A 25,896-nucleotide genomic window follows, 5' to 3' on the forward strand; every position below is an offset into this window, starting at 1 on the left:
GATGTACATATTAACAATATTGTAGTCCCCAAAACATTGATTGACCTTGGGGTTAAAATCAATTTCATGACCAGGGAAACTATGTTTAAGCTCAACCTCCATGGATCCCTAAGGAAAACCACCATTGTGCTGCAACTTGTAGACAAATCCACATTAGCCTTCAAGGGTGTTATTGAGGATGTGATGGTTTCCATCGAGTCCTTGGAGTACCCCACTAATTTCCTTGTACTCCAACTCAAGACCAAGTTCAATGGTTACCCTCTCATATTAGGGAGACCTTGGTTAGCTACTATTGATGCTTATATCAACTATAGAGATGGAAACATGACAATAAAAAATGGGCAACTCACAAAGAAACTTGTATTTGTTGAAAATATTGATAGCGGGCGAATCAATATTTCTTCTCAATTAGTATATTTTTTAACTTCATATACCATTAATTGTTATTAGCATCAGATAAACATAAACATTCATCAACACCATTCAACAATGCATAACAATAGAGACAGTAGACACAAATATTTTTAGGTGGAAACCCCCTCCGAGAAAAAAACCACCGAATGCTTCTTAATACTTGTCTTCAAAACATTTACACCAATTTTTCATCTTCAACTGAAGGAGGCTCCAACCCCCTGATTTATAGTCTCCAACCTGTAGGACATTCCAACGCCCTGTTTACCAACCGTAACTGGGAGGATGCTCCAATGCCCTTGTTTACAGTCTCAAACCTGAAGGATGCTCCAATACCCTATTTACCAACTACAACCAGAAGGATGCTCCAATGCTTTGTGTCGAGCACCAACCTACCCTAGAACCACCCTGTCACCCTGAAGTGTTCTCAGGCTCCAACCTGAAGGAGACTTAACTCTCCTACCCTTGCACCACCCTTATAAGTCGGCATACCACATTTCATAATTGTCATACTAGATCCACTAGTTCTCGATATCAATAAATACAAACTTTGCTAAAAATTTATATCTACTTATGCTCAATATCTCTACATCACTATATTGTTATTCCTACAATCATACAATTTGTAATATACAACCATAGCCTGCAACTACAATCATCGTCACAATAAATGAAACCTGCATAAGTATCTCTCCTCAAAATATATTATTTTCTTCTTCCAATCCTCTGATCACTCTATATGCTCAGAAGTATATTAAACAACTAACCTTGTTCAATACAATAGTGTTGTAACACCCTCCTTCCACACTTACCCAAGCTTATCGGTCCATTGGGGTAAATATATGACAAATAATTATTATGATATGATTCAACCTCCTAGATCACATTAATAAGTGGAACCGACGAACCAACACTTTACAAACCTCCCTCGAGTGCTATAAGACCCCTAGGATCCAAGTATAAGAAGGGTGAGATCAAGGCCAAGAAGATCATCATTGATTCTATCAAAGATCATATTATTACTTATGTGTCCAAGCTAGAGAATTCAAAAGAGATGTATGAAAAATTGATTGGGATGTATGACATCAACAATCTCAACCACATCATTGTCTTGAAGAAAACTTTGTGACATAAAGATATCGAAGTTGAAACTATAACCAGCTACTTTATGAGAATATCTCAAATAAGAGATCGACTTCTCTCCATTGGAGAAATCATACCTGATAAAGAGCTTGTGCAGATGACCCTAAGAGGAATTCAGAGACAAGAAGAAGGAGAACCTACAATATTTGCAACCAATGCCAAGAAAGGAAAAGGGAAAGGAAGACCTTCCAAATGGAAGTCAAAGAAGCAAGCTCCAACACTCAACAATAAAAGAAGGGACTTGTCCAAAGTCCAATGCTATAAATGAGACAAATCTAGCCACATAACCCGAGATTTTCCTAAAAGAAGAAGTGATTCAAGGCCCAATACCAACAACAATGGGTATAATAACAACTTCAACAATAGAAGGAGAGGAAGAGGTCACATTTCCCATGGAAGTGTTGAAGAGACTCAACGCCCTCAAAATAAGTACAAAAATGCAAGGTATGTTGATAATGTTGCTAATACTCAATCTAAATATTTTCTCATTTTTTCTCTTTCTATCTCATCTTCAAATAACATTGACAGCTGACTAGTGGATAGTGGGGCATCTAGACACTTGATTGGGTATCATGAAATCCTCTCAAATTTGATTGATAGGGAGACAAATTTGAATATTGTACTTGGTGATAATTCTATTTATACTGTCAAAGGGATTGGATTTGTTTCTTTTCGTCTAGATTCTGGTCAAACCATTCATCTGTAGGATGTGTTATATGTGTCGGTCATGACGAAGAATCTTGTATCCATTTTAGCTATGGAAGGAAAAGGTATTAGCCTTGCATTCATTGATGGAAAATTCCTTTCATGGCCAAGGAAATCTTGCTTAAAGGAAACCTTCAAACTTGGTGTAAGAAATGAAGGCCTATATAGAATGTGTTGTTGACCATTTCATGCATTGATCCATGATAACACAAATCAAAGTGATCTTTGGCATCAAAGCTTTGCTCACCTTTATTATAGGGTCTTGCTTGGTTTTAGCAAAATGGTTATAAGAATTCCAGAGACTCAGATAGATCAAGAAGGTGTATGTTAGGGATGTGCTAGCGGAAAGAATGTCAAGGGACCATTCACTTCTAGTAGCAGCAAATCTAATGAGATTATTCAAATTATTCATTTAGACCTTTGTGGGCCCATGATGGTGACATCTCTTGGAGAATATTTATACTATGTGATCTTTGTTGATGACTTCTCCTGTAAAACTTGGATCTTCTTATTGAAGGAAAAGTATCATGTTTTTAGCATGTTCAGGGACTTCAAATCTCTAGTGGAAAATCAAACTGGAAAGAATATCAAGATCCCGAGGAAAGATAATGGAGGAGAATAAACTTCAAATGACTTCAAGTAATTTTGTAAATATGTCGGTATTAAGAGGGAATTTTCTGTTCCAAACAACCATCAACAAAATGGAGTTACTGAGAGGAAGAACAAGACCATCTTAGAAGCAACCAAATCCACGATTTATGATCAGAAGCTTTTTATGTTTTATGGGGAGAAGCAAAAAATACTATATTATATCTCCAAAATAGAAACCCGCATCAAGTATTGGGAACAAGACTCTTGAAGAATCATTTACTATTATGAAACTGGAAGTTGGACATTTGAGAATATTTGGTTTCCTTGTCAACATTCATGTACTGAAAGAGAAGAGGTAAAATCTAGAGGCTTCAGGAAAGAAAGTTACATTTTTTGGTTATTGTGAAAATTCTAAAGCTTATAGGATATATGTGCTAGGATAAAGGAACATTGAGTTTAGCTGGGATGTTACCTTTCATGAAGATGCTTCCCTTGGAAAAGAAAGGGACTCTTTTGTCCCTGCCAACACTGAGAGTAGAGATGATACTATGGATGTAGATGCAGAGCCATCCATGCTAGAGCCTTACCTTCCACATGATCCTATGGAACCATTGGATCCTTTAGATCCTCCTCCTTTTGATCATTCTTCTTCTAGTAAGAGACCTTTATGGTTTTGTGATATATTATAGGATGTAGAGAAACATTCATCCCCTAGAGGCACCTTGAGAGAAAGAAAGAAGCCTTGCCGATATTAGGGGTATGTTGCATTGATAAGCAACATCATACAATCTAAACCTATTAGTTATGAAGAAGCAGTGAAGGAACAAGTTTGGAGAGATGTCACGACAAAGGAATATTAGTCTGTTATGAAAAATGATGTATGGGAGGTTGTTTAGAGACCCGAGGGGAAGTATGTAGTGACTTCCAAGTGAATATACAAAATCAAACATGCAACTGATGGTATTAAAAAGTTCAAAGAAAGGTTCATGGCTAGAGGATTCTCTTGAAAAGAGGGAGAAGATTATGATGAGATATTTTCTCTTGCTTCCAGATACACTACCACCTGGTCTATCATTTCTCTATATGCTAATCAGGGTTGAAGTCTTCGTCAGATGGATGTGAATACAACTTTTCTTCATGGCATACTCAAGGAAGAAGTGTACTTTGAACAACCTCAAGGCTTTGAGGAACATGACAGGGAAACCCATGCTTGCAGATTGAAGAAATCCCTCTATGGATTAAAGCAAGCCCCAGGTCTTTGTATGCTTAGATCGATGGATATTTGATAAATTAGGGATTCAGTAGAAGAAATGACAACCCAAACCTCTATTTCAAGGTTTTCCAAGGTATGCCTTTGATTTTGGTTTTATAGGTTAATGATTTGTTTATGAAAGGAGCAAAGTCTTTGAGAATCCAATGTAAGAGGGAGTTTTCCTCCAAATTTGAGATGAAATATCTTGGGTTGATGCACTATTTCTTGGGCTTAGAAGTGTGGTAGAAACCTAGAGAGATTTTCCTCAGCCAAGGAAAATACGTTTTCAAATGCTTAGAGAGATTTGGGATGGTGGATTGCAAATCCATGGCTATACCAATGGAGGAAAATTTCAAGAAGTTATGTGGGAAGATATGGCACAAGATCTAGTGGATCCTTCTATGTACTAACAATTGATTGGAGCTTTAATGTTTTTGGTCAACACTAGACCAAATATATGTTTTTCCATTAACACCTTGAGCCAGTTCATGGTGGAACCTTTGCATGCTCATTGGGTGGTCGTAAAACATGTGTTAAGATATCTACATGGGACGATCAATTATCGACGGAGATATGCCTCCATTGATGATTTGAGACTACATGGATATACAAATGTTGATTTGGTTGGGAGTGCTACTGACATGAAGAGCACATCAAGGTACTACTTTAGCCTGGGATCTGTCATGATTTCATGGATGAGTAGGAAGCAAAGATTTGTTGCTCCCAGTACAACTGAGGAAAAGTATATTGCAGCTAGTATAGCTTGCTGTAAGGTAGTATGGTTGTAGAATTTCTTTGTAGAGTTGTTTGATCATGTGCCAAATATGACTGTGATATACAAATGTTTATTGGGTTGGGAGTGTTACTGACATGAAGAGAAAATCAAGGTACTACTTTATCTTGGGATCTATCATGATTTCTTGGATGAGTAGGAAGCAAAGATTTGTCTCTCTCTGTACAACTAAGGAAAAGTATATTGCATCTAGTATGGCTAGCTATAAGGTAGCATGGTTGCAGAATTTCTTTGTAGAGTTGTTTGATCATGTGCCACATACGACTGTGATATACTATGAAAATAAAGCAGGATCATACTTTTAGAGAATGCAGTATTACATGACAGGTCAAAGCACATCAAGATTAAGTACCACTACATTAGAGATATGGTACAAAGAGCAGCGGTGAGGCTCCAACACATCTCGACATATAAGCAGGTTGTAGGCATTGTCACCAAGCCTTTGTAGAAAGTGATGTTCTTATTCTTTAGATAGTAGCTTGGAGTGTAGGAGAATGTATCCCTCCTTGTGAGAGAACACTGTTGATTGAGAACATTGAGCATATGCTCTTCCCCCCATCTTTTGACCAACCATGGGCTTGGTGGGGGGGATGAGAAATGAGGCTCTTGGGTGTGAGGGTACTCCTTGGAGCCATGGACATGGCTAAGTACATACCCCAGTATGCATCCTACTCGCAATTCACCTTTGTGTCATTATTGACCAAGGGCCATATTGAGATGATTAAGCTTGTTGGAATTGCCACACATTTGGCTAGTGGGTGAGGAGACTTATGTGTGTGTGACCTATTGTAGTTGTTGCAACAACCCCTCCAAAAATTCAGAAATATTTAAAATTTTCAGAGCCCCTGTATTGCACGAGAGTTCCCGCACCCTAGGGATTTGTTCAAAAGCTCACCACACCATAAAAGCCTTGTAAGAACTTAAGTTTTCCTGCTAAGTCGAGCTAAGAGACAAAATCCAATTTAAGAAAGTCAGTGGCAATTTCGAAATGCGACTTTGGCAAAAAATTATGACCCTTGCAACTATTACAACCCAGGCGACCCACAGGTTGCAAAGGTTGCAAAGGTCACAAGCAATACCTATCACGACCATGTGACCCCGCGACCAACAAGTCGCAAGGTCGTATAGGTCGCACTTGGAACTCATTGCAACCATGTGACCCTTGCAACCTCGCAACAAACAAGTCGCAAGGTCGCACTTGCGACCCATGTGACCTTTGAATGTGCGACCAAAATTATAAATAGGTAGGTCACCCCTATTCATTTGTAATGACTCCTTTGGTCGCACGAGAGATGAAGAGGGCTTGCGACTTGGGCACCCTCACGTTTTCTCTAGGCAGGCGACCTTTCACCTTCTTGGTAGTCACTTTTTTTGACCAAGTGTCATTCCCTACCACCATGAAATTCCACATTCCACTCTAAGGGTATTTTTAGCTCCTTTTTCTTAGGTTTTTCACCTTAGACCAAAGAAGCAATTTCTTTCGCCATGTTCAGTCTTTCCTTCCCCCCTCATGATCATTCCCCGACCTTAACCATTCCTGTTTTCACTAGTAATCTTGACCATCTTTCCAGGAAGAATTCCAAGCCTCCCCTAAGCCTCAAATATTCCTCCTTAGCCCACCCAAAACTTAGGTCACACAGCCCACGACCGTGCTACAACTTTTTCCACGACTATAGTGACCTAACGACTATAGCAACCTACCGACTCCACGACCTCACGACTTCGCAACTTCGCAACCTCGTGACCCCGCGACCTAGTGACCTTGTGACTTTGCGACCTGTGACCCATACACCAAGTCGCTAAGTCAAACTCTTTTCCTTGCAACTATGCGACCTATATTCCTATGTGACCTACCATAAAGACCTCCTAGCAACTTTTTAAATTGATTTCATTTAGGCAGTTTTGGTTTAATTTTCATGACATCACTCTCATCATGGGATTGTATGTTTTACATGCTAGATGATGTGGACCTCGAGTGCATCTCCATCTCCTCCTTCGAAGACAAGATGGTGCCCCCAACTACTAAGGCCAATCACAAAAGCTCGGGAAGAAGTTCATTGGAGATCTACCAGGACGAGGAGCCACCCATCTATGGGGACATAGCTTGCAATATTAATAAAACCACAAAACTCTCCATGTATAAAATCTATGAAGAGTTCATGACGCTGGACATACGGGAAACCAAAGAGGATTTCCTGATATACCTAAATGTCAAGAGGTTGAAGCTACACAAGATAGCATCACACCCTCCGATATTTTCATGCACGGAAACTATTGATTGGATCCTACAAAATACAAATACAAATTCGTGGATGGTCAAGGACCATAATGGAGCACCCTTAGCTACAATCTCCCCTACAGATATTTCCGCCTACTACAGGCTCCCTGAGAGACATGATACTTTCAATACCTAGTGGCTCTCTGGTCTTGTACTCCTGGTTAAAGATATCCTGAGGGAATGGTGGTAGGACCCATCAAAGTTCCGGGTTAGATCAGATCAGGCATACAAGACATAGGGTTTACGGAAAGTATATCAACTAATTGTTGCTATGATGTGCCGCTTGTATGGTAAGGCAGAGTGTGATGTATTCTACAGAACTTGGGTTCCTCTCATGCATGTTTCCGCCACCCGAGGAACTATTTTTAATTGGGAAACCATTATGGCATCATCTTTAAGGACAAACATAGTTGCAGCCAAGAATCCAGAGCTAGAACAACCACCAGAATTCTACATGGCTTCATACCTCCTAGATTATGTCTGCGCAAGATGCCAATTTGAGAACTGCAGTTATAAGTGGGATACGTCAACAACTGACCCCGTGCACCACCACTATAATGTTTTTTGAGACACTGCCTACAAATGTATGATAGATGTGATTTCTGAATCTTTTATCACCCTGCTATACTAGCAGCTATTTAGTGAGGAACCACCATGCATGTCAAAGAGGGCTATGGAAACCATGGTCAAGGTAGCACATTTATTTCCCATATAAGAGGGTATGTTCATCAGAGTGTTCGGTACCCATAAGGCCCCCCATGTCTAACCAAATTTTATCACAAACAAAACACTCCTGCGGGAAGTCTGCTACCAAATGACACAGGGTTTGTCAAAGGTACTAAACAAAGGCAAGAAGAAACCAAGTCCTACCTTCCCTCTCACCATCAGAGCATATATAGTAGAAAACATCAAACAAGTGAAGGTAGAGGCTGAAGCATTGAAAGATAGCCATTTTTTAAGTCTCAACTATCGGACGTACGATCCTGAGAAGGTCGTGGCTGCCAACTGTAAGAAAGCAAATTCCAGCTGGTCATATTCACACACCAGACAAGATCATGAAGACGAGGTAAAGAATTGGTATAAAACCACTAGGGAACTCAGTCCTAGTGATCAATAGGCTATAGATGAGGAGCTGCTCGAGCATTCCCAGGAAAATGTTAATCTTCAAGAGAGAGCCTCCACAATGAAGAAGAAACATAGGGAGACACAAAAAGTCACCAGGGAATCTGAGAAGCAAAAGGGGAAAGTGGTTGAAGATATTTTGAGAGACCCAAAAGAGGAAGACATTAAAGAAGCATTGGAACAAAGAAACGCCACCTTGGCAAGAAAAAAGCAAGAGTTCAAGAGGAAAAGAGAGAAAGAGCTCAAACAATCTCAAGATTTCAATGACCAAGGCCAGCTCGAAAAGAGAAAGTGACAAGAAGAGGAGGAAAAGGATAAATAGCTATAAGAAAAGCTGGAAGAGGAAAGAAGGGCTCTGGAAGAAATAGAGAAGAAGAGATAGGAATAATTAGAGAAGAAAATACAAGAAGAAGACAACAATGCTAGAGAAGAAGAGGAGAAAAAGAGGATGGAACAGGAGCTAAAAGAGGAAGCAGAAAAGCTTAAGCAGGGAGACGAGAATAAGAGGAAACAAGTGCTAGTAGAGAAAGAAAGAAATAAATAGGAGGAAGAACTAAGGAGGATAAAAGAAAGGGAAACTAGGGGAGTCGAGCGAGGAGAGACTAGTAAAACATCCAAGCTGGATACAGAACAAAGTGAGATACCCCCATTGTATGTGCCTCCTTCTACTCCCCTCACTCGTGGGAACCTTCTCTTGCAAGAACTAGGTTTCTTAGAAGGACAAGAGGAGGAGGTCCTAGACCTCACAAAGCTCACCTTTGACGAAGTTAGCCTCAAAATTGTGCAGGAAAGAAAAAATATTGTGCTAGGAATCTAGCAGAGCCCTTGTTGGTCACCATGGCCAAGGAGATTGTACCCAACATCACTGCGAACCCAGAAATGATCCCCTCGGCTGGGACAACTTTCATTGCTACCACGAAACATAATGTGGCCTGGATGAGTAAAAATATCATAGACCTTCAAAATAGGCTTGACACATTTGAACAGAGGGCCACCAGTGGAGAGCAAGAGAGAAGGAAAGCAGAAGAAGAGAATGCAACCCTTCGTTTATTTCACTCAAGCACAACATAATTTCAGGAAACAATCAAAGGGGAGGTAGAGACCCTCAGGAAAGCCATGTTGATGGTTTACGAAGAGATTTCTAAGATGCATCACACAGTGGCCCCAATCTTGGTGATATAAACCCACAGAGAGGAAAGAGCCGCAGTGTTAAAGGAGGTTGTAATCGCTATAGAAAAATACATGAGTGGTCTGTTAAACACCCCGGAGCACCAGTGGTAGTCCCTAAGAAAATTTGGATCACGATGAAAAACGCCAAGGTTTGGCTCCGCATCAAGATTCAATCAAAGGACAAATTAACCAATGATGTGGACAGAGTATTAGCTTGCTACAGACACCTTTTTAGCAGCCTAGAGTCTATGCTCCAACTTCATAGAGTTCCTTCTATTAGAGAAGTCGGGAAAGTTAGGAAACAAGAGGATATCTCAAGGGAGGTGTGGGATTTTGTTGATACATATAAACAGGAAGCCCGTGCAATGGGCATGCCGGTCACCAAAGAAAATATTATGTGTTATGTGCTATAACCAGTAAGAATTTACACAAAAATTGTAACCTTGAATAACTAGGCGAATGCCAAATGGACCACCCTCATCCCAAATGCACTTGAATGCCTGCACATACATGATGATGATCAGCGACAGAACACCCACATTACAGCTGAGTACAACCTATGGTGCACCTACTTGATAGAGCAGCTCAATCTAGATGTACCTGAACTTGCTATTGTTAAATTGATGGATTGGATTAGTAGCTTATTTTGTGATGTGTGTAATTTGATAGAATAAGACATTTTGGAATATGAAAGGTCATGAGGAAGCCAAAGATTCATCAGGTAGATGAAGATTCATGAGGAAGTTCAAGAGTCAAGGGTAGGCTAAGAGTCACCTTCACTCTATAAATACACCCTCATGACACATTTGTATAGACCTTTTGTTGAGGATATTTTTGAGACATATTGCTTAAGAGAACTTATGCTCTTTTAATTGATGCAAGGAGTGATTGTAATATTCCACTATTGGATTCCTCAAATATTTTATGCCGTAATGCCATGAGTATTTTTCGCTTGATGGATCGGATGTTCCTGAGAGTTATTTGATGTGCGGTCTTTTCATGTGTTGTCTCATACTACAAACATTGTGTTGCTACACATGGACAATATATGATTCACTAATTCTATGTTTGTGTTGGTGAACTGTTTTGTTGGTATTAGTATAATCTATTCCTGGCTATACATTTACTTATGCTTATAGATGTTTTATTTCTATGAACTACTTTACAGTTGTTAAGCGCTTTATCTTCTAAAACATGAGTCTTATTTGAAGTTTTTTTACAATTACTTTACATAAGGTTTATGTTGTTAATAGTCTGGCTATTCATGGTATGCACATTATAAGACATTTGTCAATTATTTCCTTGTGTTTATTGAAGTTCATGCTTTCAATTGAGCCCACATCCCACTTTCGTCTGAAGTAAGATCAACACACCTGAACGGCAGCTGGGCCTACATACCGGATGGGATCCCTAAAGCAAATGGTGCAAGGTCTAGTTGTGAACCTACACCGGGGAGATCCCCTTTGCTGTTGGCAGAGAATTCCAACCGAGCAAAAGATTTGGCGCTAGAAGGAGGGCCATGGCAAGTACTAATCCACGCCCTCACACTTAAACTTCGCATCAAGCTAGTAACCAACCTCGTCCTCCCATGCCTCCTGAGATACCATACATTCCCCCTTATGGTCCGGCTTTCACGAGGCTGCATAAAGAAGTTTCCCAACCTCCCCCTCTTGAAGATGGCCCGAGAGGAGAGGAACTTCCCCTATTCGAAGTCACCAAGGAACAGCTCAGGGCCATGAGCCCTATTACTCGACAGTTCGCCAGGGGTTTGAAATGCATTCTTACAACTAACTCCTTATCCAAGCCCCGCACCTCCACGCCTCATCAAACACGTCAAGGTGTCCTCGTTAACTCCATATCGTAGTTAATCGGCCTAGTACTCGATGACTATGCAGATGCTACTGAAAGGCTCTCCATCGAGGGGTTGGAAAATCCTCCCGAAAATGAAGGGGGTGACCCTAAGAATACCTTCACCGGTGAAAACAACCGGTCACAACGGGGAGAGATAGGGAAACGATCAACGGCTCCCAGAAGATACCCCTGTCAACAATCAACCTCTGAGGGGGAATACTGAGGGGACCCTAGGGTGGGGAATCGGGGAATACCTTAGAGATCGTATAAACTTTTACAACAATCAGTGGTTCCAGAGGAACCTGAGAAACACTAGGAATGTGAGAAACACTAGGGATATAGGACACCTCAGAGTGCCTTGAGGGGAAGGCAGGTGACCTCCTCACACCAGCGGGGGACTAGGCACCATAGCAAATCGGAGGGAAATGACAATCGCCTCCTGTTTCCACCCCCACCTAGAGGCAACCTCCGCCAACATTCGTTGGCCTGGATGGCTCAATCCCCATTAAACATTAGGGGCCAACTTCATGACATGCTTCACCATTATGAGAAACACCTCCCGAAGTTCGACCCCAAAAAGGGAACCTCAGATGATGACCATATTAACAATTTTTACCTAGCATTACAAATGATGAAGGTACAATATGACGACGTGGCTTGTCCCATGTTCCCTCACACTCTAGAGAATAAGCCTTCCACCTGGTATCAGTCACTGCTTGTTGCCTCCATCTGAACTTGGGATGAGTTCTGGAAGACCTTTCTCGAGAAGTTTTTGGAAGACAAGACACCTTCTATGCTCCTCACCGAGCTTAGCACTTTGAAGTGCCATAAGAAGGAGAAGGTGAAAGATTTCAACCAACGATTCACCACCGTTTTGAATAAGTTATTGATTGATGTGGCCCTTGATGATTCCATCATGATTGATTATTACACTAGGGCTTTGCCGCGGGACATTGCCCTATTCGTTAAACGTGAAGCAAAACTCACCCTAGTAGAGAATTTTGCTATAGTGCTAGAGGTCGAAAAGGATCTTCTTTCTATTGGCACCCTATATCATGATTCCTGGGAGGAGGCAAAACCATATAGTAAGAAAAATCAAGCCTCGTCCATTAAAACCGCAGATAAAGACAAAGATTCCTTTGATTTCAAAGGACTGGCCAAATCCTTAAAGCAGCTGACTAACAAGGTGTCTAAATTAAAGAGAAAGACCAATGAAGTTTCGAGAGGAGGAAATCCCACTAAACCCTTTTTCTAGAAAACTAACAATCCCCCCCTAAAACGTCTCAAGAATCCAGTTCAAACTTCAATGTGGAAGAGATAGGAAAGGATAACTTCTTCGCTTTTCATCAGGCCTCTCACTCTGAGAAAACCTACCCCCAATGGCTCCATAACATGATCGTCATAGTCACCCAACCTTTAGAAAACCAGGCCATAGGAGAGGGTGAAGAAGAAACTAATGACCGTGAAGAGGATGACTCCCCTCCCAACGATGATGCCCCATCTGCTATGTTAACCTTCGAAGTCATTTGCGGGGAGAGGTGTTGATCGCTCAAGAGGCCATCTTGGGAGACACTCCTCTCTCGAAACCCCCCAAAATCTATAGTCTTAGGAGTAAGGGGCCTATGTCGGATGCTACGTTGGAAGATAAGAAAAGGGCTTTGTTAAGAAGGATTCTGCCACCCACTAATACCAACTAGCCATCCACCCCTTCCCCAAAGGGATGAATGATCTAAGCTCTAAGGAGTCACGGATAGTTGGAAGAGGGGACACATCCACACCCAAAGGTTCGACCAAAGTGGTGAAAACTAAAACTACCTCATTATCGCAACGCTCATCGGAAGAGGTTTCATCCATAGACTTGGATTACAATATTATTGAGGACATGAAGAAGACTCGGGCTAACATCTCATTGTATGAGTTGTGAAAGTTGACCAGCCAATGTGAGTTGATTATCAAAACATTTTCCACCTCTCCTTCCCCTTCAAAATCCCCCTCATCGATCAGAGAAAACTCCTTAGGCCAATCCCCGGCCATGATTGACCTTCAAGCCATAGTAAATGCCGCAAACACAAACTCGAGGGGTTCGACGACTCCTTTCCTCTAAACATTTGAATTGTTCAACTACAATGTGCACAACTTCCTTGTTGACTGTGATGCGTCAACCAACATCATTCCCTGGTAAGTATGCAAGACACTAAACATCCAACTTGAGAAAACAGACACTAAAATCATCCAGCTCAATAGGTCCCAAGTTCCGGCTATAAGAAAATTGAATAACGTTATTATTCGGTTGTCTTCTGATTCTCGGGTTCATTAATGCATTGAAATAATTGTCGTAGACATCCAAAAAGCCTACGGTTTACTTCTTAGTAGAGATTGGTCTTGCAAGCTTCAAGGCTACTTTGCCACAGACTGGTCCCACTTATGGCTGCCCTACAAAGGGAAGAATGACCAGATCAGAGTCAATGGCGAGTCTTGCATGAAGCACACCGTAATTGATCTTGAGCACTCTAATGAATCAATCATCTACTCCCAAGAAGAGTTGCGGGTGTGTCTCCTCGAGACACTATTCAATTGCTATCAGTCTCAAACATCGACTATTCCTCTGGATACCCAGTTGGAACTCCCAGTGCAAACCCCAGGCCATAATAATGAAATCTGCGCTTTGAATCTACACACTCTGGACCCACCCTCCCTCAGTGTTGGAATCTGGACATTATACTATGACATATCCAAGCCTCATGACGGAGCTGGAGTAGGTTGTGTCCTGGTAGACCCCAAAGAAACAAGTTCTTGATATCTTGCATATTAGAGTTCCAATGCACTAACAACACTGCAGAGTATGAGGCATTAATCCTCGGCATCAAGAAAGTCATCGATCTAAAGGTAGATTGTTTGAAGGTAATCGGGGATTCTGAAATCATCACAAGGTAGGTATGCAACATAATTCATTGTTTGTCCCCTCACCTCAAGAATTACTAGCAAGAGGTATGGCGTTTGATAAACTCGTTTAAAGATTTCAACATTATTTATGTTCCAATATTTAATAATGTTGCCGCTGACACCTTAGCTAATGCAACAGCTAGATTCACGCCCCTTAGGGATGGATTTTCTATTGAAATTGTGTATAAACCGGTTGTGCCTGATAACATAACTAACTTACGTGTTTTCAATGATGACCAAAAAATACTGGAGTTCATGAAAAGTGCAGAAGTGTTTAAAGACGCAACCATCGATGAAGAGGAACATAAAAGGTCCCTATAGGAAGAAGCAGACTCGCGGAAAGGAAACCCTATACCTAAAGGGGTGGTAATGTTAGAGAAATTGTTTTACCTATAGAATCAGTTCTGAGGCCTGACGAACACCAAGACCCATAGCTCCACCCTCTCGCACGAACAGATCCCAAGTGCGTCAACGTAGTACTAGGATTCTCCCCCAAAGAAAGACAAGTACTCATTACCTTGTTCAAAAGGTATCGTGCAATTTTTGCTTGGACATATGACAACCTGAAAACATATGATATGCAGATCATCCCTACAAAAGAAGGGGCTAAACCATTTCAACAAAAATTTAGGAAGGTGCATCTCGCATTAGAACCCCTTATCCAGAAGGAACTCAAGAAGCTATTGGATGCTCACATTATCTTCAAGGTCAGATACTCTACTTGGGTATCCAATTTGGTTCCAGTACGAAAGAAATCTGGAGAGATCCATTTGTGTGTCAATTTCCGAAACCTCAATCAAGAATTGGATAAAGACAACTACCTGATTCCCTCCATGGAGTAGATTCTCCAAAATGTCTCGGGATTGAAAGTCTTCTCCTTGTTAGATGGCTTCTATGGCTAAAATTAACTCCTAGTAGCTGAACCAGACCAGATCAAAACAACTTTCAGAACAAAGTGGGGAACGTTTTCATTTCGTCTTATGTCCTTCAAACTGATGAACACCAGGGAAACATTCCAAAGAGCATTGGATATCATATTTCGGGGTTTAATTGGGCAGAGCGTAGTGGTCTACCTTGACAATGTCACTGTTTTATCAAAGAAACGGGCTGACCACCTTCACCATTTGAAATAGATTTTCAAACAATGCCAGAAATATGGAATCTCTCTCAACCCCAAAAAGAGCATATTTGTGGTTTCTGAGGGAAACCTTCTCGAACACATCATCACCAAAGATGGAATCACTGTTGACCCTGATCGCATGAAATCTATAGCACAAATTCCCTAGCTGAGCACCAAAAAAGGTATGCAATCTTTCCTTGGTAAAATCAATTTTCTTCGCAAATTTATTTCAGATTTTGTGAAAATATTCAAACCTTTGCAGAATATGATAAAGAAAGATTCAGTGTTCAAATGGAATCAAGAAGAAAAGGAATCTTTTGATTGCATCAAAACAACGATTGTTGAGGCTCCTTCCCTTTTCAGCCCAGATTTTAGTAAGGACTTCATCTTATACACTTTTGCCTCAGACTCATCCTTGGTCGCGGTCCTCACACAAAAGGATTGAAACCATGATGAACGTCCTATATCCTTCATGAGCACAAGGCTAAAAGGCGCAGAACTCAAGTTGCAGAACTTAATTACCCAGACATCGATAAGCAGACATATGCAGTCTATAAAGCAATTAAACATTTTAGACCATACATTCTTAAAAACCACATCACAGTAATGGTCCTGCACTCAGCAGTCATATCACTCTTCGTCCAACAGGGGCTGGGTGAGAGGAGAGCCAACTGGATGACCTCCCTCCAAGAGTATGATTTGGATTTCAAACCCTCACACACAGTGAAAGGACACTGACTCTGTAAATTAACCGTCGAGGTGGCAAACCGACAGGTTCTGAAGGCAGATCAACCGTTTTAGAGGCAGAGGGCTGGGAACATAAGATCAAAATGTACCGGAACGAGCTACTTAGCTCACACAACTCCTCTTCTTGGTACTCTGATTTGAGGAAATACCTAGTGCTAGGGTCTCTACCCAAGACCATGTCCACCAAGTAGAAGAGAGTCGTTAGGCTCAAGGCTGCCTCATATCAAATGATTCAGGGAAATCTCTTCAGAAAGAACCACCTCGGTATACTGCTAAGATTTTTGGAATACGACGAAGCTTAGCGAGTGCTGAAAGATCTACATGATGGACCCACATGAGGTCATTATGCGGGTGACACCACTGCCCACAAGATCATGCAGGCAGGTTTCTACTGGCCCATACTCTTTATGGACGCACATGCCCATGCTTGGATGTGTCCCATCTGCTAGAAGCATGCAGGCAGGAAGGCTAGATCATCTTCTCCGCTCCAACCCATAGTAATTGAAGAGCCTTTCCAACAATGGGGTTGGATGTCATCGGTGAGATCATGCCAAACTTATCAAAACAACACAAGTATATACTCACGGCCACCGACTATTTCACCAGGTGGGTGGAGGCAATCCCGTCGCAGAAAGTCAACGATGATGAGGTAATATCTTTCATCAATCAATACATCATAGCCAGGTTTGGTGTCCCAACCTCACTCGTCTTTGATAATGCTACGTATTTTTCATTTTTAAAATTGTATGATTTTTCTTTGGAAAATAGTATTGTTTTAAGACATTCAGCTAAGTACTACCCTCAGGGAAATGAACTAGCAGAATCTACCAATAAAAACCTCATTCACATCCTCAATAAAACCATGCTTTCTCACCAAAGAAACTGACACAATGCACTCAGCAACGCCCTATGGGATGACCGGGTTACCCCCAAACCATCCGTTGGCACATCCCCCTAATTCCTGGTTTATGGGAAAGAAACCATATTTCCACCTAAACTGTATCTCCCAGCCCTCAAACTATCTCAAGAGTCACAAGGCTCCCCTTTCCCCTCCATTCAGAGTCATATTGACACACTCATGAGATTGGAAGAGGAGAGACTAAAGAGTAAGGAGAAATTTTCCATTCACTAAAGCCAAATTAAAAGGTGGTTTTACAAGAAGTCTACAGGGACCTATGAATTTAGTGTGGAGGATTTGGTTCTTAAATGGGATCAAGCTCATAAGGATAGGGGAAAACACACCGAGTTCCAAGCTTTATGGATTGGTCCCTTCCAAATCAAATATAAAATCGGCCAACACACCTATAAATTGTAAACCCTGGGAGGGCGAGTTGAACCCCTTCTTGTGAATGGCCAAGACCACAAGTTCTATTTTACCTAGCAGCCCCAAGGTTGCTTGTCCCATATTTACCATAGTTCCCTTTTGTTTTCCTAGCTAGTCGTTTCGTTTGGTTTTTAGTATAGTTTGTTGTTCTTTTCCTTTGAAAATAAAAGTTTGGGATGGTAGGTATAGGTTAGAACAGCCCTGCACATTGGCTTCCGCAGATGCCCTACGAAACCATTTGCTGATTGAACCTTAAGTCGTGACCAAGATAGAGTGTGCAAGATTGGCAGTGGTGGGGAACTCAATGGCACACACGACCTCTTTTTCCACTCATGTCGACCTATCCCAACTTCTTGCATGACCGATGAGTTTGAATTGTTCTAGCTCACCCGTTGTTTTGGGAATGAAGGGGGAACTGAAGAAACCTTTTGAGCATACATACATTTCGGGAAAATAATAAGGTCTCTAAAAAACCAGAAACAACCTCTTTGCAAGTCAAATAAGTCGGGATCCCTCGTCTGCCTAGGCTTTAATCCACCATCGAATAAGTGAAAATAAGCACAGACAAATAAGTGTCAATGAGCACATCCAATTACTCATAATAAGGGCTAAATGACCGAGAAGGGCTTCCTTCTTAAAGAGGTAAGGCAACAACTCTGTGGAGGTACTGACCAGGCTCGTTGGCAGTGGAGCAACGTTCATGATTTCTAGGTAGTGACTCCGCTGGGGCACTGTTCAGGCTCGCTCGCAGCGGAGCAACACCAGAGTACCATGACCACTGTACCGAAAAAAACTTTAAGCTCATACCATTAATTCAACTTCCCTTTTCCTTCCTAGGATAGCAGGAAGTAGCATCCTACCTTGTGTGTTAAATGTCGGTTTTCGCAGATTGGGATAGCCGACCGGTTTGAAGGAGAGGCCCAAGTACCATCAGCGGGACCCGCAACTCTATGGAAGCATAACTCATTCAAGCCCCCTTAAGCTAGGCCAAAAGACGTTAGAGATCTTGGAGTTCTCCTATTGAATCACCAATCGTTGTAGCTGCTGCAACAACCCCTCCAAAAATTCTGAAATCCTTAAAATTTTCAGAGGCCCTGTATCACGTGAGAGTTCCCGCACCTTAGGGATTTGTTCAAAAGCTCGCCAAACCATAAAAGCCTCCTAAGAACCTAAGTTTTCCTAGTAAGTCAAGCTAATATGCAAAATCGAATTTAAGAAAATTAGTCACAGTTTTGGAATGCAACTCTGGCAAACAATTGCGACCTGTGCCACCCGCAGGTCGCTAAGTCGCAAAGGTCGCAAGAAATACTCATCGCGACCATGCAACCCTGTGACCAACAGGTCGCAAGGTTGCATAGGTCGAACTTGGCACTCATTGCGACCATGCAACCCTTGTGACCTCGCAACCAACAACTCGCAAGGTTGCATAGGTTTCAAGGTCACACTTGTGACTGATGCAACCTATGCAGGTGCGACCAAAATTATAAATAGGGAGGTCACCCCTATTCATTTGTAAAGGCTCCTTTGGTCGCACGAGAGACAAAGAGGGCTTACGACTTGGGCGTGCGCATGTTTTCTCCAGGTAGGCAACCTTTCACCTTCCCGGTAAACAATTTTTTTGACCAAGTGTCATTCCCTGCCACCTCAACCTTCCACATTCCACTTTAAGGGGATTTTTATCTCCTTTTTCTTAGTCTTTTCACCTCAGACCAAAGAAGCAATTTCTCTAGCCCTGTTCAGTCTTTCCTTCCCCCCTCATGACCATTCTCCGACCTTAACCATTCATGTTTTTTCTAGTAAGCCTAACCATATTGCCAAGAAGAATTCCAGGCATCCTCTGAGCCTCAAATCTTCCTCCTTAGCCCCCCCAAAAACTAGGTGGCACAGCCCACGACCACGATACCACTTTTCCAGCGACTATAGTGACCTAGAAACTCCGCGACCTCACGACTTCAGGACCACGCGACCCACGCTCTAGCGACCTCACAACTTTTAGACCTGTGACCCATACACCAAGTCGCTAAGTCACACTCTTTTCGTTGCGACCATGCGACCTATTATCCTATGCGACCTACCATAAAGACCTCCTGACATCTTTTGAAATTGATTTCATTAGGTAGTTTTGGTTTAATTTTCATGTTGTCGCTCTCATCTTGGGATTGTATGTGCGACATGCCAGGTGACGTGGACCTCGATTGCATCTCCATCTCCTCCTTCGAAGACGATATGGCACTCCCAACTACTAAGGCCACTCGCAAAAGCAGTTCATTGAGATCTACCAGGACGAGGAGCCACCCATCTATGGGGACACAACTTGCAATATTAATAAAACCACAAAAGTCTCGTGGTATAACATCTACAAAGAGTTTGCAAAGCCAGACATACTGGAAAACCAAGAGTATTTCCCGATATACCTAAATATCAAGAGGTCAAAGCTACACAAGATAGCATCACACCCTCCGATCTTTCCATGCGCGGAAACTATTGACTGGATCCTGCAAAATACAAATACAAATTCATGGACAGTTAGGGACCACACTAGAGCACCCTTAGCTGCAATCTCCCCTACAGATATTTTTGCCTACTATAGGATCCCTTAGAGGCAAGAGACTTTCAATACCTGGTGGCTCTCTGGTTTTTTACTCCCAGTTAAAGATATCCAGAGGGAATGGTGGCAGGACCCATCAAAGTTTCGGGTTATATCCGATCAAGCATATAGGACAGAGGGGTTATGAAAAGTATATCAACTAATTGTCACTATGATGTGCCGCTTGTATGGTAAGGCAAACTGTGATGTATTCTATGACACCTAGGTTCCTCTCATGCATGTTGGCGCCACCCGAGGAATTATTTTCAATTGGGAAAGCATTCTGGCATCATATTTAAGGACAAACATAGTTGCAGCCAAACATCCAAATCCAGAACAACCACCAGAATTTGACACGGCTTCATACCTCCTAGATGCTCTCTGCACAAGATGCCAATTTGAGAATTGGAGTTATAACTTGGATACGTCATCAACTTATCCTGTGCATGGCCACTACAAGGTTTTCTGAGACACTGCCTACAAAGGTATGATAGATGTGATTTACGAATCTGTTATCGCCCCACTATACCAGTAATTATTTGGTGAGGAACCACCATGCATGTCAAATAGGCCTATGTAAACCATGGTCAAGGTAGAACATTGGTTTCCCATCCAAGAAGGTGCATTCATCAAAGTGTTCAGTACTCATAAGTCCCCCCATGCCTTACCCAGGTTTGTCACAGACAAAACGCTCTTGTGGGAAGTCTGCTACCAGATGAAACAAGGTTTTTCAAAGGTAGTAAACAATGGCAAGAATAAACCATGACCTACCTTCCCTCTCACCATCAGAGAATATATAGTGGAAAAAGTCAAACAAGTGGAGGTAGAGGCTGAAGAGTTGAAAGGTAGCCATTTTATAAGTCTCAACTATCGGACATACGATTCCGAGAAGGTCGTGGCCGCCCACTGCAAGAAAGCAAAGTTTAGCTGATCATATTCACACACTAGCTGAGATCATGAAGACGAGGTAAAGAATTGGTATAACAACACTAGGGAACTCAGTCCTAGTGAGAAGCAGGCTAGAGATGAGGAGCTCCTCGATCATTCCCAGGAAAATGTTAATCTTCAAGAGAGAGCCTTCACCATGAAGAAGAAACAACGAGAGACACAGAAAGTAAATGGGGGATCCGAGAAGAAAATGGGGAAAGAGGTCGAAGATATTTTGAGTGACCCCGAACAGGAAGACATTAATGAAATGGGCGTAAATCACATAAAGAGAGACATTTGTCAACACGTCGACAAATGTCTCTCTTTATGTGATTTATGCCGAAGTTCTACTTATAACTATTATGGATCACAGAAGCCTCAATTCAACAATTAATGAAATGCTGAAACAAAGAAATGTCGCCCTGGTAGGAAAAAAGCAGGAGCTCAAGAGAAAAGAGAGCAAGAGCTCAAAGAATCTGAAAATCCCAGCGACCAAGGCCAACTCGAAAAGAGAAGGCGACAAGAAGAGGAGGAAAAGGAGAAACAGCTACAAGAAAAGTTGCAGGAGGAAAGAAGGGCTTGGGAATAAATAGAGAAGAAGAGATAGGAAGAAATAGAGAAGAAAAGACAACAAGAAGAGTGCAAAGCTAGAGAGGAAGAGGAGAAAAAGAGGATAGAATAGGAGGTAAAAGAGAAAGAAGAAAAGCTTAAGCAGGAAGACGAGATTAAGAAGAAACAAGCGCTAGCAAAGCAAGAAAGAAAGGAACATGAGGAAGAACTAAGGAGGAGAAAAGAAAAGGAAACGAGGGGAGTTGAGCAAGGAGAGACCATTAAAACATGTGAGCTAGATACAGAACAAAGTGAGATACCCGCATTGGATGTGCCTCCTACTCCCCTCACTGGTGGGCACCTTCCCTTGTAAGAATTAGGTTTCTCAGAAGGACAAGAAGAGGAGGTCCTAGACCTCACAAAGCTCACCTTCAACGAAGTGAGCCTCAAAATTGTGCATGAAAGGAAAACGTATTGTGCCAGGAATCCAAGAGAGCCCTTATCGATCACCACGGGCAAGAGATTGTGTCCAAAATCACTGCGAACCCATAAATGATCACCTCGGTCGGGACAAATTTCGTTGTTGCCATGGAACACAATGTGGCCTAGATGAGTAAACAGCTCATAGACATTCAGAATAGGCTTTACGCATGTGAACAAAGGGCCACCATTGCAGAGCAAGAGAGAAGGAGAGCAGAAGAAGAGAATGCCACCCTCCGTTTAGTCCACTCAAGCACAACAGAATTTCAGGTAGCAATCAAAGGGGAGGAAGAGATGCTCGGGTAAGCCATGGCGATGGTTTATGAAGAGATGTCTAAGCTGCATCACAAAACGGCCCCAATATTGGCGATACAAGCTCACACAAAGGAAAGAGCTGCAATGCTAAAGGAGGTTGTAATCACTCTAGACAAAATACATGAGTGGTCTATTAAATACCCAGGAGCACCAGCCGTAGTCCCTAAGAAAGATTGGATCACCATGCAAAATGCCAAGGTTCAGCTCTGCATCAAGATTCAATCAAAGGACAAATTAACCAAGGATGTGGACAAAGTATTAGCTTCCTAAAGACACCTTTTCAGCGGCCTAGATTCTATGATCCAACTTCATGGAGTTCCTTCTATCAGAGAAGTCAAGCAAGTGAGGAATCAAGAGGATATCTTAAGGGAGGTTCAAGCTTTTGTTGATACATATAAACAGGCAACCCATGCAGACGACATACCGGTCACCAAAGAAAATATTACGCTTTATGTGGTAGAACCAGTAAGAATTTACACCAAACTGGTAACCTTGAATAACCAGGTGAATGCCAAATGGACCACCCTCATCCCAGATGCACTCGAATGCCTACATAGACATGATGAAGATCAGCTGTAGATCACCCCCATCACAGTTGAGTACAACCTATGGTGCACCTACTTAACAGAGAAACTCAATCTGGACGTCCTTGAAATTTCTATTGTTAAATTGACAGACTATATTAGTAGTTTATTTTGTGGTGTGTGTAATTTGATAGAATAAGACATTTTGGAATATGAGAAGTCATGAGGAAGCCCAAGAGTCATCAAGTATATGAAGAGTCATGAGGAAGTTCAAGAGTCAAGGGTAGGCCAAGAGTCACCCTCACTCCATAAATACATCCTCATTACACATTTGTATAAACCTTTTGTTAAGGACATTTTTGAGACATATTGCTTAAGAGAACTTATGCTCTTCAAATTGATGCAAGGAGTGATTATAATATTCCACTATTGGATTCCTCAAATCTTTTATGTCGTAATGCCATGAGTATTTTTCGCTTGATGGATCGAATGTTCTTTAGAGTTCTTTGATGTGCGCTCTTTTCATGTGTTTTCTCATACTACAAACTTTGTGTTGCTACGCATGGATGGTATATGATTCGCAAAATCTATGCTTGTGCTGATGAACTATTTCGTTGGTATTGGTATAATCTATTCCTGACTGTATGTTTACTTATGTTTATAGATGTTTGATTTCTGTGAACTACTTTGTATTTGTTAATTGCTTTATCTTGTAAAACATGAGTCTTATTTGAAGCTTGCTGATAGTTACTTTACACAAGGTTTATGTTGTTAATAGTCTGGTTATTCATGGTATCCACGTTATAAGATATTTGTGAATTATTTCCTTGTGTTTATTGAAGTTCATGCTTTCAATTGAGCCCACATCCCACTTTCGTCCGAAGCAAGCTCAACACACCTGAACGACAATCGGGCCTACATACCAGATGAGATCCCTAAAGAAAACGGTGCAGGGTCTAGTTGGGAACCTATACCGTGGAGATCCCCTTTATTATTGGCAGAGAATTCCAGCCCGTCAACATGACCTTTACCAAGGTCGAACACGAATGCCATAGACTTGGTTATGGTAAATTTATCTCCCTAAGTGTTGGATGTAGGTATTCTTCCACTTGATAGCTGAGGATCAAGCTAGGTCATAATCATTTAGTAGACATAGGGTGTGTGATTTTTAACAAGTTCATTTATGATTGCCATGGGCTTGGTTGTGGTAAATCGATCTCCCCTATTGTTAGTGTAGAGAAATTTTGAGCTCAAAAATGTGCATCAAAACAAAAATGTACAACCAAAATCAACTTTATAAGAACCAATAGGATTCAGGATGATGATGTCAACAATGGGGGCTGATTCACCAATTTTGGAGTAAAAAGTAAAAAGATCAAAAAATAAAAAAATTATAAAACTATTTTTTCAACTCATATTATCAACTTATCTACCAACTATTTTACTCAAATTTTGAGCAGGAACACTCATTGGAAGAAAAATTTAATTCCTCATTCAAGGAGTATCCATGTTGCATTCTATCAATGGATCTTGCAATGTGAAAAATGAGAAATACATGAAAAAACGTTATTGCAATGAAATTTTTCACGTATTTCTCATTTTTCGTGTAGCAGGGTCCATCAAAAGTATGAAACATGGATACTCCTTGGATTAAGAATTAAATTTCGCATCCAACGAATACTCTCACTTGAAATTTGAGTAAAATCATAGGGAGATAAGTTAAAAATATGAGCTAAAAAAAATAGTTTTTTTTTTTTTTTTTTTTTTTTTTTTTCCTTCTAAAATTTGATGTAATCTAATATTATTTTATTATTTCCACTATTATTTTATAATATTCTTTAGGAGGCTCATTTTAGACCTCAAAATTTTTCTAATGATTCTTCTTCTATGGATCGAGTCATCATTATTCAAATGAGATGAGATGAGATCATGGTGCAACTATCAACTTCCCTTATGTTGAGACATGTACATTTGAGATGAGACTTATGACACATCCAAAAATTATTCCATAGCTAAGTGGGAGTGTTGAAGCTGGTAGCTTCAGTCAAAATTTCATTAGAAAAATGATGAAGACAATTCATAGTATTGAATTTGACCAAGTCAGCGCTGTAAAGGACAAGTTGACCCCACAAGTGGAAAAACCACCTCCAAACATGCATATAAATATGAATTCCTTAGACTTCATTTTGGGATCTCATCACCCACAAGTTTAATCTAAAATTCGCAGAGGCAAATCCACACGTGCGAAGGAGTCAAAGGAGGATTTCTGACCAACATTGACCAACATCTTTCTCTCTATTTTGATTGTCTTTCACCTGCATTGACTTGGGATGTTTTGGATCTATTTGACTGAGGGTTTTGATTATGGTTGGAGGCAAAAAATTGTAGGAGACTTTCACTATGTTTGACCGCACTTTTCATCTTTTTTCTAGGCACGTTGAATGAGGTTGAACCTAGGTCAACTCTCTCTCCTTTGACCGAGATCTTGATTGTTGAAAGAGGAAAAAAATTGCAGGGATACAACGACCATCATTGACTGAGATATTCACTCTTGTTCTGCCTCGTTCACTTGGTTTGACTATCTCGTTGACTGCAGACTTTGACTGTGATTTGACCACTTTTGACTATGGAAGTTGCACGCTGAAATTCATCCCTTTGACCAGACTGTTGATTAGTAACATATCACTGATATTATCTCTCATTTAACTAGATTTGACTTGGTAAAGTCAAAGGTTGACTTTGACTATTTATGGATGTAAAAATTGGATTATGTATCTTAGTTGAACATTGATTGAATATGTAAGAAGAAGAATAATTGATTTGGGTTTTCCCCATTGTGGGGTTTTGCCCTAGTCTTTGACCAAAAATGTTTGTGTCTCATTGTGATTGGCTATCTTCTATTGTGCATTTTGTTTATTGTTCTATATATAATGCTTAATTTTTTTGGGGTGAATGAAATTAAATGATACATTGTTTAAGTAATTATAATAGCATAGAACTTGAGAAAAATTATCACATACATGTTCTTACCTTCATAGCCAAAGAACAAGAAAGGTTTCCCCTT

General features: G+C 41.0%; 1 protein-coding gene across 2 annotated transcripts in view; it reads right to left on the minus strand.

The window, feature by feature from the left end:
* Nucleotides 1-25,896, minus strand: part of LOC149214593 (phytyl ester synthase 1, chloroplastic-like) — a 536,108-nt gene that overhangs the window by 97,845 nt on the left and 412,367 nt on the right. The window lies entirely within an intron of this gene.

Source organism: Pinus tabuliformis, chromosome 1_1 (assembly GCF_031772625.1).
Source record: "Pinus tabuliformis cultivar Carrire ecotype Pingquan chromosome 1_1, CPIR1, whole genome shotgun sequence".
Lineage (NCBI taxonomy): Eukaryota > Viridiplantae > Streptophyta > Pinopsida > Pinales > Pinaceae > Pinus > Pinus tabuliformis.